Raw genomic sequence first — 13,088 nt, 5'->3', positions numbered from 1 at the left:
TCTGGGGCATCAGAAAGAGTTTCAACACCCCATTTGGAGAAGCACAATGTAGACCTCTAGGGTTATGGAAAGACCATCTGCATTGGAGAATTGTACTCTCTTTGAAAAACAGTTTCTTGTGTGCTCTATAGAGGGCCCTGGTTGAGGCAGAGTCCCTAAGCAAGGACACCAGGTGACCATACAGCTGACGTTGCCCATGACGAGCTGGGCTCTGACAGACCCTTCATGTTTCCACAAGTCTCCTTCAAACTGAGCTGCCCAGGTTTCTGGTCATGACATTGTCCTAGATCTCTTTTGGGTGTCTGCTTATGTGTCTATCAGTGTTCCTCCCACATAACATGTCACTCAGCCAAAAACACTCACTTCCAGTTAGAGGTGGCCAGACACCAATATAACAGGAGACCCTCATCCTTCATCTCATGACTCAGACAGTAGGTAGGCTTGTGGGCTCTAGAAATTTTCCTAAAGTGTGGTCCATGGACCATTGCGGTTCCCTCAAGTGCAGGTGTTAGAAATTTCCAAGGAAAAAAGGATGGAATTATCTTACTCATCACATGCAAATGCAAAACTGATTTAAGATTTTCACAGCAATCCCATTATGTCCTTTACAACTGTCACATTATTCAACATCGTGCACGGGCTACCCGGTTTGGATTTGGTTGATCCATTTTGGCAGTTGGTCTCAGGCGATATATTTTCATGTCATTTATGGGTTTTGGTTATTAGTTTTGTGATGTGTAATATCCTTAACTCAAGTAAGTCAATGGTTCAAAAGTGGCTCATTAAAGCTCGAGAAGGAGCGATGAAAATAGTAATCCAAATACTACGGCAGAGAACAGTGTTATAAAAGTAAATCGCGAACAAGAATCTAGTTTTTAAAAATGTAAATCTCTAAGAACTGGGACACGTGTGATGCTTTCACACAGGCAGCTGAGAAAGAAAAGTGTAAATAGTGAGCATGATATTGAATATCCAACACTGGACCTCACTAGACTTGCTAACCATCCCATCTTAATCCCTAGAGTGGTGTGTGTTACGAAACTTTGTCAAATAGTGGCATAAAGCCATCAAGACTTTAACATCATTTTCAAACAAAGTACAGTGACCTTTCTGGTAAACCATTAGAGCCCTTTTTTTTTTTTTCCAGAACAAGAGTAAAATAAGCTTTCCAGGACAAAATGGATGGATTTCCCCCACCAAAGGCAAGAAGAAAAATAAAACTACACAGGCAGCATTTGAAATTGCACGCCTCTTAGTCAAACAGAGATACCAGTATTACTGTCTGAGAAGCTTGTAAAAGAACAGTTTATTCATGACACACATTTTTCTCTGAGAGAATGCAGAACTGGCTTTTGGCAAATTTCCCTTACGGAAAGACAGTGTTGGACATCACATCGTACCAGAGGCATACATTATGAGAAAATAATTTGGTTTTGATAAACTCAGTCATCTTAAGCTCCTCATTCAAAATTAGACACTTTTGGTGCGTTAAGATTAGGTTTGGACTATCACAAGGGAGCCTATCATCATCTGAACAAGCTGTTTAAGATCTTGGAATCGGGAACCGGTCTTGGGCACCTAGGTGGCTCAGTAGGCTGAGTGTCCAACTCTTGATTTCAGCTCAAGTCATGATCCCAGAGTCGTGGAATCGATCTTTACAGCAGGCTTGGAGCCTGCTTAAGATTCTCTCTCTTTTGGGGCACCTGGGTGGCTCGGTTGGTTAAGCATCCAATTTCAGCTCAGGTTGTGATCTCGTGGTTCATGAGTTCAAGCCCCGCGTCAAGCTCTGTGCCGGCAGCTCAGAGTCTGGAGCCTGTTTCAGATTCTGTGTCTCCCTCTCTCTGCCCCTCCCCTGCTCTTGTTCTGTCTCTCTATCTCAAGAATAGATAAACACTAAAAAAAAAAGAAAGAAAAAAAGATTCTCTCTCTCTGTCTCTCTTTCTTTGTCCCTCTTTCCTGTTCAATCTCTTTCTCTAAAAGTAAAACAAAAGATCTTAGAACTAGTCTCAAGCGGCATAATCAGTGATTTAAAGAGATAGTTTTATCTCATCTCTCTTTTCACGTGGGCCCATGTGTGTGAAATTGGTGTACATTTTTTAAAAAATGTTTATTTATTTATTTAGAGAGACCAAGCACAAGCAGGGGAGGGGCAGAGAGAAAGAGACAGAGAATCCCAAGAAGGCTCCACGCTGTCAGAGCCCAGCTTGGGGCTCAATCCCACCAACACTGAGATCATGACCTGAGCTGAAATCAAGAGTTGGTCCCTTGGGCGCCTGGGTGGCTCAGCTGGTGAAACATCTGACTCTGGGTTTCAGCTCAGGTCATGAGCTCATGATTTCGTGAGTTGGGGCCCCCATTCCAGCTTGGTGCTGAATCCCAGACCCTGCTTGGGATTCTCTCTCTCCATCTGTTTCTGCCCCTTCCCAGCTCATTTTGTCCCTGTCTCTCTCAAAATAAATAAATACATAAATATATATATTAAAAAAAGAGTCAGTTGCTTACCTGACTAAGCCACCCAGGCACCCCCCCATGAAGTCACTTTAAATCAATGATGCACAGGGGCTCTCGGCTGGCTCAGTCAGAAGAGTGGGGGGATCTTGATCTCAGGGTCATGAGCTCAAGCCCCACATTGGGTGGAGAGATTACTTAAACAAATACAAATCATTTAAAATCAATAATGTGGGGTTATTGACTCAGCTGGCTAAGCCTCTGACCTCCGATCAGGCCATGATCTCACGGTTCATGAGTTTGAGCCCCACATAGGGCTCTATGCTGACAGCACAGAGCCTGCTTGGGATTCTCTCTCCCTCTCTCTTTGCCCCTCCCCTCCTCTCAAACAAATAAACTTAATAACATAAAATCAACCACACTTAGCATATGTGTGGTTCACATATCTGAGAAAAGCATGTGATAACTTTTAGTCTTATCACTAAAAATCCATGCTTCATGATAAACGATTCTTTGCTCTAGTGATTATTTCGTGAACCATGATATGACTTGAAAAGGTGGTGTGGCAATCACTGCTGAGGGTAGCATCAGGAAGGGCACCCCTCCAAGGAAGAAAGAGGCTGTGCCTGAAAGTCAATTCCTACCTGCTTCCTGTTCTTTCCTTCATATTTTGGCCATGGCAGCTATGGCCTCTCCAATATTCTTTGTCCCCTTCTCTCAATTTTTAGCAGGCTACATGACCACTCAGAACAAAAACTACATTTCCCATCTCCCCTTTCAGCAAGGTGTGGTCATGTGACAGTGTTCTGGCCAATGGGATGTGAGCTGAAGTATGACTTTCAGGTCTTTGTAGGGAGTGGGCCTGCCTTTCCATTCCACTTTCCTTCAACTCCTGCTTGGAATCTCATGTCATGGTGAGCCATGTTGGAGCACGCCAATGAGGGCAAGACCCAAGGGTAGCAGAACAATAACAGCATATTAATCCCTGGACATACTAACGGGGCAGAACCACCTCTCTACCCTCTCAATCTCCAGACTATCATCTGGAAGAGAAATTCTTATTTTGGATCTCCATAATGAATGGCCAAACCTAAACGTCCTCCAATAAGGAGTTGAAGGAAATAGTCAAACTTGTGACCATGGTCCAATCTCATGCACTGACCATACCTGTTTTCAGCATCCTATGCAAAAATCAGGGCAGCAAGTTTAAGACTCTACTCTTCCACCTTGAAGTAGTCTAGCTTTGGAGAAAAAAAGGTTCCCACAAGAAGTTTTGAAAAAGAACGATGAGAGAACACCATTTTTTGGTCATTGATAATGCCACGTTAGACCACTTCCAAGGTCTTAAGTGTCCCGTTCAGATTGAACAGATATGTTCACTATCTGTTATTGCCCAGATGTCACTGAACGTCACATGATGTTTGCTGCTGAGTATCAACTTAGCTAATTAAAACCAAACCTCAGTGTGGCTGCTCCATTGTGAGAGTTTGACTCTTTCTTAACATTTGGCGATTTTCGTTTCTGAGCAGGAGAACGGAATCAATGACATATTATTAAGATTAATGTAAACCCACATCCAAATATTACCTCAGAACTTAAAGAATTCCCTTCAGAGTCAAATTCAACCAAAGAGAGGATTAAAGACTTCGTTTGTCACACACACACACTTTCTCTCGAGGTGAAATAGTCAATCTTCTAAATTTTGGAAGCTTTGTACCTGTTCACCTAGGGTCCAGAAAAGTAGAAAATAGTCTACAGGGAGAGACAGCTCTGTGATTGCTGGATTCTTCTGTGGTCTGAATCCACAACCCTCTGACAGCCACCAAACATTTGCCGCCATTTCTAATGACCTGTATTGTAGTTTAGGATTTTCTACTTGAGTACAAATAAGGAGTAAGAAAAGAAACGGACAGGATGTGAAAACCCTCATGGCTTCTTATGGTCCCTGGGCAGACCTACACCGGTGCAAACGTTCAGAAGGTATCATCTCTCTCATGATCCAAAACAATTATCTGTGGTACCCACTTTCACAGAGTGGCATTTTTATTATTTTAGAAATGCAAGTTTCTCTTAAAATTCGCTTCAGCTCGGTGGCTGGGGTGTGCACTCAGTGCTGATGTCAGAGTGTGAGAAACATTCTTCCCTGATGGCCAGCACATTCCACCGCAGATAGAGAAATCCCTGCAGTGAATCCAGGGAGCCCCCTAAGACCTGGCGGCCCCGCTTGTCCGGTGCAGGCCCACGTGCCAGCTGGACTGACCCTCTCATAGTCCCTCTTGGTGGGTCACCAGCTCCCGCTCACACAACGGCCCCTCTGGGTCCGGTATTACATTTTACCGGACGGTAAAAGTGGGCGGTATTACATTTTACAGAAGAGGACCCAGAAGCCCCAGGGAGCTGCCCCTACAAAGCCACCCCGCTTGTGGGGGAGAAGCAAGGACAACAGCCTGAGACTTTTCATGCCCCCCAGAAGGCTGTTTCCTGCAAAACAACCTAAACTATAGACTAACGATGGCTACGATTTACTTAGGACTTACTGAGTGCCAGGCCCTTTGCTTGTGTTGCCCCAGTCTTTGAGATAAACCGATCATTATCTCCACTTCCCAGATGAAGAAACTGAGGCTCAGAGAGGTTAAGAAATGGGCCATCAGCTGCCTTGCTAGGGAGTGGCTAAGTGGAGCACTTAGACAGTATCTAGTATGAGTAAGCATGTGTCATCCACTAGGAAATATGTAATTATTATTAACCTTAGTTGTGTTGTTAGTTGGCTTTTTCTTATATGTGTCTCTCCTACCAAACAGCAGGCTTCTTTGTGTGCGGTCCAACCTAATCCTTTCTCAATTCCTGACTCGTCAGGGCCCTGCCCAATGCCTGGCATAGAGCTACCTCTTGGGTCCTGCCCCTGGAATTGAGGTTTCTGGGAAGCCTCCCTGCTCTGCTCCAATCAGCATCCCAATCCCTGAGAGTATTCCCACTTCATGGCACTCTCCTGAAGGCGCATGTGCCCACGAAAGCCTGACCCCATCCCCACTCAATCAAGGGCATTCCCAGAATCCAATGGGAGAGCTTCTATCTGCAATCACACGCCCCATTCCAAGGTAAAGGAGCCATCCCTCAGCCCCAGTTCTGAAATTCCAAAGTTCGAAGAGCTCTAGAAAGAGCTGTGGACTTAGAGAGGTGAGCCGTGTCCCCTGGTCCTGGCCCTGCCACTGAATGTCTATGTGACTTTGGGCAGGTTGCTTCCTCTCACTGAGCCTTACTTTCCACACCTGTAAAATGGAACTCATCCCAGCCCTGGCACCCTTACAGGGTTATCCTGATGCTCAATTGTACAAACCAGAGAAAGGATGCTTTGTAAATGGAGGCGGTGCGGAGAAATATAAGCCACAGTTACCGTGGCGTTGGAAGTGGGCAGCAGAACCAAATCGGCAAGTGGCTCTGGTCAGGGCTATGCCAAGGGTGTGGCCACCGGGCTGTGGGTTAGGCAGAAAGCTCTAATGAGTTGGGGTTGACTGGGGATAAAGTCTTAAGCCCCTAAGCTTTGTCCAGAGTCACTCAAGGACTTCTGCTTGGCCATCGTTTCCCTGCCACCTGCTCACCACTTCTCCAAAATTACCTTCAAGTGTGCCTGAGGACCCCACTCCCACTGAGTCCTGATGTCCAGGGGCCCAGTCATGTCTGGCTGGCAGCTCCAGCTCTCCCCTTTCCTCCCCCTGAACTCCAGCCCAGCTGGAATTCCTAACGTTAGTCATGATTCTTTTAGTGCTAAGTGCCAAGAGCCTAACTCAAAGTGGCTTAAGGAGAAAATTAAACATTCTTGGCTTAGTTAACCCAGAAGCTTAAGTACAGCTGGATCTACGGGTTACAATGATAGCAAGAAGACTCAGTTTCTCTATCTCTTCTCTTCCTTTGTCTCCGAAATGCCTCCACCCACCCACCCAAACCCTTGAAACAGTCTACCTCCACGTAGTGGCCTCAAGCAATTACAGGTTTATTTTCTAAAAGTTAAGCAACTCCAGGAGAAAAACAGAGCCTCTTTCACAATAGAGTCAGAAAAAAAATCCCAGCGTTGACCTATATTGGGCTGACTTGAGCTCTTCCCTAGACCGATGACGGTGGCCAGGAGAACTAAATATGCTAGCTGACCTGGGCACTTGCCCACACCAACAACACATGAACCAGTTGTGGGGGAGGGGAAGTTCCTCCACATAAAATCTGGATGCCATTTCTGGAAGAAGGAGGAATGAATGCAAGGGAAGACAGAAGCAATAGATGTTTAAAACATTCTGCCCTTTGGCTGGGTAGCGTATATACACACACATACTTTTTCCATACAAGTAACTTTCCTAAGCTTTTTTGTCACCATTTTTTTTTCTTCTTGTTTGGAAATAATTTCAAATTTACAGAGAAGTTCCAAGAATAGCACAAAGATATGTTTTTTTCCTAAAGCATCTGAGAATACATTTTCAACACGATGTCCCATCACCCCCGAAGAGTGTAAATCCTGCAAACAGTGACGCTCTCCTAAATAACCACGAGGCAACCACAGAAATTATAGATCCATTATTGTAATTTATTCATATTTCTCCCATCGTCCCCATAATGTTCTTTGTAGCAAAAAGATCCAATCCGGGATCATGAATGGCATTTAGGTGCCAAGCTCCTTTAGTCTCTTTAAAACGTTTTTTTAAATGTTTATTTTTATTTTTGAGAGAGAGACAGAGTGTGAGTGGGGGAGGAGCAGAGAAAGAGGGAGACACAGAATCCGAAGCAGGCTCCAGGCTCAGAGCCTGATGCGATGCGGGGCTTGAACTCACAAACTGCGAGATCATGACCTGAGCCGAAGTTGGACGCTTAACCGATTAAGCCACCCAGGCACCCCTCCTTTAGTCTCTTTTAAGGCAGAAAGGCTCCTCAGTGTTTTCCTTGGTGATCGTGACTTTGTACACTTTGAAGATTATTGGCCCGGTGGCTTTGTAGGAAATCCACTTTGGGTTTGTCTGATGTTTCTTCGTGATTAGATTCCAGGGATGCATCTGGGGCAGGAACAGCCTGGAAGTGATGCTGTGTTCTCACTGCGACTTATTGGGTGGTGCATGATTTCAATTTCTCCCATCACTGTTGATGTTCACTTTGAATGTTTTAAGATGTTGTCTGCCAGGTATATCTATTGTAAAGCTAGCCCTTTCCCTAGCTTCATTAATAAGTGTTTTTGTGGGGAGGTACTTCGTAAAGTGCTCTGTAAATTCCCACTCATCATCCAACTTGGACACATTAATTTTAGTATCCACTGCTGTCTCTTGGCTGAAATATTGTTATTATGAGAGCTGCCAAATGGTGACTGTGGCTCCACCAACACTTCTGTTGTTCTCAATGGAAAAGCTTCATCTTTTCTTGATTTATTTATATCAGTATTAATATTATTTATTTTGAGGTTCAAGTGGCCTAGATTCTGCCAGTGGGAGCCTCTTCAAGCTGGCACCTGTGTCTTTTTGATCTGTCCCTGTTGTGGACTGAATTATGGTCCCACGGAGTTCTTGTTGAAGCCCTAGCTTTCAGCATGACTGTATTTGGAGATGAGGCCTTTAAAGAGATACTTAAGGTTAAATGCAGTCATAAGGGCGGGACCCTAATCCAATAGGATGGGTGTCCATATAAAAGGAGGAAGAGACACCAGGGTGGCCACGGGAAAGGCCATGTGTAGATATAGTCAGATGGCTGACATCTACAAGCCAAGGAGAAAGGCTTCAGGGGGGACCAAACCTATGAACACCTTGATCTTGGACTTCTAGCCTCCAGAACTGTGAGAAAATACATTTCTGTTGTTTACACCACCTAATTTGTGGCATTTTGTTATGGAAGCTCTAGCAAACTAATATAGTTCCTATCATTCTTTCAGCGGTTCCTTACTTTGTGGCATAAGATATTCCAGGCTCATTTGTACTTTCCCTGCCCCAGCCCTGGTGCCAGCCATCTCTCCGAAGAGTTCTGGCTCCTTTTAGTGGAAAGCGGTACTTAGAAACCAAGATGCAGATGCTAAGTGCTCATTGCTGTTGGAATGTCACTGCCCCCAAGGCTTCTCAAAGGACAGAACTAGGGAATACATGGAACTACATATATTCACATCTACATTTATTTCTCTGTTTATTTGTTTTTTTTTAATTTTTTAACATTTTTATTTATTATTGAGATACAGAGAAAGATAGCATGATCATGGGAGAGGCAGAGAGAGGGGGAGACACAGAATCTGAAGCAGGCTCCAGGCTCTGAGCTGTCAGTATAGAGCCTGACATGGGGCTCGAACTCACAAACCACAAGATCAACCTGAGCAGTAGTCAGACGCTTACCTGACTGAGCCACCCAGGCGCCCTTTCTCCATTTATTTGTATACGTTGAAAACTATAACATGATACAGAAACTTCCAATTCTAATCTCAAACCTCAGGGTTCATTCTAATTTTCTCCTTTTTCCTACCTGTAAAGTCCTTCTCCAACAATAAGAAACTTGGTTTCCGTTTTCTTTAATATAAATCCTTATTTGATCCACTCCCCTGTTCATAACCAGTCTCCATCTCTGCTGCCACCTTCTTCTCATGTGAATTCCAGCTTCTCTCTGCCTAGGCTCTTTTATCCCATTCCAGGCCACCTCTCTGCATAGACGCCCTTTCTATGCCACCCAGGCTAACTCCTCACACTCGGTCGGTCAACACCACCGCACCCCATGGATGCCCTCCTTGCTTTTCCAGTCTGACACCCCACACCTGGCCACCCCATATGCACGGAATCCTTCTTAAACATACTGCCGTTGTGGCTTCCCATGCCAGGTAGTGCCCACACAGGGATGCCCTCCTCAGTCAGGCTCTAATAAACTGGCTGTGTCCATTCCAATGCATGGACCTCCACCCTCTTCCCAGGGTGGATGCCCCCATTGCCTTACTCTGACTCTGATCCCTTTCTCTGGACCACTGTGGCTTCCACCACCATCATCACAGGCACCTACCTTGGTTTGGCCTACATAATGGCTTTACGGTTGAATTGCTCAACTAAAAAAGGAAAGAGAAGGGAGAGCAAAGGAAGAAAAGGAAAGGAAAAGAAAGGAAAGATGGAAGGGGAAAGAGACAGGAAGAGGAATTTTTAAATTTGAGGTTTACGTACTTTAAAGGGCACAAATCTTTGAGTGTCTGGGTGGTTCAGTCGGTTAAGCGTCTGACTTCAGCTCAGATCATGATCTCATGGTTCCTGAGTTCGAGCCCCGTGTCAGGCTCTGTGATGACATTGCAGAGCCTGCTTGGGATTCTCGCTCTCTCATCTCTCTCTGCCCCTCACCTGTTCGCACTTTCTCTCTCTCTCTCTCAAAAGAAATAAAAACTTTTTTTAAAAAAAGTGTGCAAATCTTAAGAGCTTCATAAGCTTTACAAAGTAGGCATTACCAGCACCTTAGAAGACTCCCTCATACACCATCCAATTATTGCCCTAAATAATTGGGCAATAACTAACTTCTTTTACTATGGAATAATTTTGTTTATTTTTAAACTACACAAATGGAAACACATGTATATTCTTTTGTTTGCGGCTGACTTTATCTATGCAACACTATGTTTATAAGTTGTGCTCATGTTTTTGCACGTGGCAGTAAATTGCGCTTTGGCATTGCTGTATGGTATTCCATTGAATGAATATACCACTATTTATCTACCCATGCCATTACCAACGGCTATTTGGATTCTTTCTAATGTGAGTAATATGGCTAATAACAAACTTGCAATACCATTTTGGTGCATATATACGTGCACTTCTATTGGATATGTACTTGAGAGTAGAACTGTTGAATTATAATGAATGCAGATGTTCAGCTTTAGTAGTTATTGGCAGAATTTTTGTTAAGTGGTCGTACAAATTTACACTTCTCCCAGCAAGGTGAGAGTTCCAGTGGCCACATCCTTGTCACTACTTTTTACTGTCAGTCTTTTAAATTTTAGTCATTCTGGTGACTCTGTAGTCGTATTTCATTGTGGTATTAACTTGCATTTCTCTGGTAACTCTGTTGAATGCTTTTTCATATATTTATTAGCTCTGTGTATACCTTCTTCTATGAAAAGTATGTTGTCTTTTTTCTATTTAAAAAAATTGGATTGTCTGGGGGTGCCTGGGTGACTCAGTCGGTTGAATGTCTGATTTTGGCTCAGGTCATGATCTCATGGTTTATAGGTTCAAGTTCCACATCTGGCTTGGTGCTGACATCTCAGAGCCTAGAGCCTGCTTTGGATTTTGGATCTCCCTCTCCTGGCCTCTCCCCTGCTCATATTCTGCCTCTCTCCTTCTTAAAAATAAACATTTAAAAACTTTATTAAAATTTGAATTATCTATCCTTTCCTATTATTTTGTAGGATAATTTTAATACACTCTTTATACAAGACGTTTGTCAGATACATATATTGAAAATACTTTTCGGGGCACCTGGGTGGCTCAGTCGGTTGAGTGACCAACTTCAGCTCAGGTCGTGATCTCGCAGTTTGTGGGATCGAGCCCCACGTTGGGCTCTGTGCTGACAGCTCAGAGCCTGGAGACTGCCTCAGATTCTGTGTCTCCCTCTCTCTCTGCCCCTCCCCTGCTCATGCTCTCTCTCTCTCTCTCTCAAAAATAAATAAACGTCAAAAAAATTTAAAAAATATTTTTCGTTCTGTGGCTTGCCTTTTCACGTATGATAAATAGAAGTCTTTGATTTTACAAAGATATAGCATTTTCTTTATGGTTAGTTGTGTGTATTATTTAAGAATTCTTTGCCTAATTCTAAAATAATGAATTTATTTTCTTCTGTTATTCTCCACCATTTTCTTCTAGAAGCTTTCTTTTTCTTTTACTATTCACATTTAGTTTTGTTAGATGTAGTTTTAAGTTTTTCCAAAGATATATATGTACATGGTTTAAGAGACAGTTTACAGGCAAATGTAAAAAAAAAAAGTCTTGGATCCCTTCATACTTATTTCTTGCTTCCCCACGTCATGATTTTCATTTCAATCAGCTGGGTTTTTGTTTTTGTTTTTGTTTTTTTAGAGAAATTGTCCTTATCTCTAAGTAACAAGCTTTTGTTGCCAATTCTTTCTTTTTCAGTTTTGGGCGTTCTCTTTTGACTTCCCAGTGTGGAAGATGAAGATTTGATGATTTTCAATTCCTTGCTTCCACCACACCAACCACCTTTCCAGTCCCCCCAACCTCACAGTACAGTTCTATGATAATTTTGGTTAGGCCAGTTTTCAGTGTTTACTTACCCTATTATGACTATGTAATTGTTATTTGTGCCTGAGCTGTATAATGTGCTATGGTCACCTTTGCTTTTTCTTCTGGAGTTAATAATTATCTTTTTTCTTATTGCTGATGTTCATTTAGTTTTCTAAATAATGACCACCATTTCGACCTTAGTTGTCCAAATCCCCCGTTAAGATGTTCTGACACATCAGGTACTCTGTCAGTTTTCTCTCCTTGTAGCCATCTCTCCTTTAGACCATGACCTAACCCAATACCACGGCTCTCTAGCCCCCATGAACTGCTCTCATATTGAAATCCTCATCCTTAGGGTTCCCTTTGCCTCTTTCCTATATCTGATCTCCTCATTTCTGGAAAGCCATGTCTTCTTGTCTTATTCTGTTTTTAAGAGTACATTCTCCAATAGGTTCTAGAGAAGGTGTCCAAAGGGGATATGAATTCTGAAACTTTGAAAGTCTGAAAAATGTCTTTAATCTACCCTCACATTTAATGGATAATTTTAGTGGGCATATAGTTCTAGGTGACAAATAGTTTTCCTTTGAAGTTCAAAGGCATATTTCTAGTGTCCCTCATATTTATATTAATGATTTATCTAGGATGAATTTTCTGTATAGTGTGAGGGACGAATCCAAGTTTACCAGAAGGATAGTAAATTTATCCAATACCATCTTTTGAAAAGATCATTCTTTCCCCACATCATAGCCTTGGACCATGTAATTGTGGGTCTTTTTCTGGACACTCCATTGTATTTTATCAATCTATTTGTCTGTAAGTTTTAACTGCTTTACTGACTGTTTAAACTTTTGCAGCTTTGTAATAAGTCTTCCTAACAGCTAGTTTATGTCCTCCAACTCTGAACTTCTTTTTAAAAATTTTTTTTAAATGTGTTTTATTTATTTCTGAGAGAGAGAGAGACAGTGTGAGCAGAGGAGGATCAGAGAGAGAGGGAGACAGAGAATCTGAAGCACGCTCCACGCTCTGAGCTAGCTGTCAGCACAGAGCCCAACACACAGCTCGAACCCCTAAACAGTGAGATCATGACCTAAGCCGAAGTCAGATGCTTAACTGAATGAGCCACCCAGGTGCCCCAGTTATGAAATTCTTTAAGACCATCTTTGTTATTCTTTGCGTTTTGCATTTCCATATATATATATTTAAATTTATTTATTTATTTTGAGAGAGAATGAGAATGCAATCAGGAGAAGAGTAGAGAGAGAGGGAGAGAGAGAATCTTAAGCAGGCTCCATACTGTCATGATGGGGCTTGAACTCGCAAACTGTGAGATCATGAGCTGAGCTAAAATCGAGAGACAGACACTTAACCGATTGAGCCACCCAGGCGCCCCTCCATATAAATTTTAGAAGCAGCTCATCAGTT

This window comes from Crocuta crocuta, unplaced genomic scaffold, assembly GCF_008692635.1.
Source record: "Crocuta crocuta isolate KB4526 unplaced genomic scaffold, BGI_CrCroc_1.0 scaffold352, whole genome shotgun sequence".
Taxonomy (NCBI): domain Eukaryota; kingdom Metazoa; phylum Chordata; class Mammalia; order Carnivora; family Hyaenidae; genus Crocuta; species Crocuta crocuta.
Note: the sequence above shows the minus strand (reverse complement) of the source record.